This window comes from Syngnathoides biaculeatus, chromosome 16 (genome assembly GCF_019802595.1).
Source record: "Syngnathoides biaculeatus isolate LvHL_M chromosome 16, ASM1980259v1, whole genome shotgun sequence".
NCBI classification, from domain to species: Eukaryota; Metazoa; Chordata; class Actinopteri; order Syngnathiformes; family Syngnathidae; genus Syngnathoides; species Syngnathoides biaculeatus.
In genome coordinates this window covers 15,687,237-15,689,157 of record NC_084655.1, presented here as the reverse complement: position 1 = coordinate 15,689,157, position 1,921 = coordinate 15,687,237, and positions in this window count along the sequence as shown.

The following is a 1,921-nucleotide window of genomic DNA, read 5'->3' as shown; positions in this document are numbered from 1 at the left end:
ACATGATGAAATTCAAATGATTAACCAGCTGCCAGATTTAAAAGGATCCACACCTCTTTCTATTGAAATAGTTATTTAAATTCATTGCGATACCATTATGTACAGTGAAGAAAAGAAGTATTTGAACACCCTGCTGTATTGCAAGTTCTCCCACTTAGAAATCATGAAGGGCTCTGAAATTTTCATTGTAGTTGCATGAAGAGATCCAACAAGACCAAAATTGTCACCTTTGCTGAGTCAGGATTCAACCTTTTATCATTTAGCACTTTGATAGGAGCACATTCTGTGATGAGATCGGAAACCTGATTGAAATTTGTCAGAAATCAATTTGCAATGAAGAAAATAAGTATTTGAACACCCTGCTATATTGCAATTTCTCCCACTTAAAAATCATGAAGGCGTCTGAAATATTCATTGTAGTTGCATATCCACAGTGAAAGAGATCATCGAAAAAGAAAAATCCAGAAATCACAGTGTATGATTTTTTTTAATGATTTATTTGTGTGATACAGCTGCAAATAAGTGTTTGAACACCTGAGAAAACCAATGTTAATATTTGGTACAGTAGCCTTTGTTTGCAATTACAGAGGTCAAACGTTTCCTGAAGTTGTTCACCAGGTTTGGACACACTACAGAAGGGATTTTGGCCCACTCCTCCACAGATCTTCTCTAGATCTGACAGGTTTCTAGGTTGTCGCTGAGAAACACTGAGTTTCAGCTCCATTCAAAGATTTTCTATTGGGTTTCGGTCTGGAAACTGGCCAGGCCATCGCAGAATCTTGATATGCTTCTTACGGAGCCACTCCTTGGTTTTCCAGGCTGTGTGCTTCGGGTCATTGTCACCCAGCCACGACCCATCTTAAATGCTCTGACTGACTGTTCCCCAAATTCTCCCAATACATGGCCGCGGTCATCCTCTCCTTAATACAGTGCAGTTCTCCTGTCCCATGTGCAGAAAAACACCCCCAAAGCATGATGCTACCACCCCCACGCTTCACAGTAGGGATGGTGTTCTTGGGATAGAAGTCATCATTCATCTTGCTCCAAGCACGGCTGGTGGAATTATGACCAAAAAGTTCCATTTTGGTCTCATCTGACCACAAACTTTTCTCCCATGACTCCTTTGTGTCATCCAAATGGTCATTGGCAAACTTAAGACGGACTTTGACATGTGCCGGTTTAAGCAGGGGAACCTTCCCTGCCATGCATGATTTCAAACCATGACGTCTTAGTGTATTACCAACAGTCACCTTGGAAACGGTGGTCCCAGCTCTTTTCAGGTCATTGACTATGTCCTGTCGTGTAGTCCTGGGCTGATTCCTCACCTTTCTACGGATCATTAAGACCCCACGAGGGGATATCTTGCATGAGGCTCCACTCCGATTGAGATTGACCGTCATGTTTAGCTTCTTCCATTTTCTAATGATTCCTCCAACAGTGGACCTTTTTTCACCAAGCTGCTTGGCAATTTCTCCGCAGCCCTTTCCAACCATGTGGAGTTGTACAACTTTGTCTCTGGTGTCTTTGGACAGCTCTTCGGTCTTGGTCATGTTAAGTTTGAGTCTTACTGATTGTATGGGGTGGACAGGTGTCTTTATGCAGCTAACGACTTCACACAGGTCCATCTGATTCAAGATAATACATGGAGTGGAGGTGGACTTTTAAAGGCGGACTAACAGGTCTTTGAGGGTCAGAATTCTATCTGATAGTCAGGTGTTCAAATACTTATTTGCAGCTATATCACATAAATAAATCATAAAAAAAAAAAAATCAGACATTGTGATTTCTGGATTTTTTATTTTTATTTTTAGATTAGCTCTTTCAGAGTGGACATGCACCTACGATGAAAATTTCAGACCCCTCCAGGATTTTTAAGTGGGAGAACTTGCTATATAGTAGGGTGTTCAAATACTAATTTTCT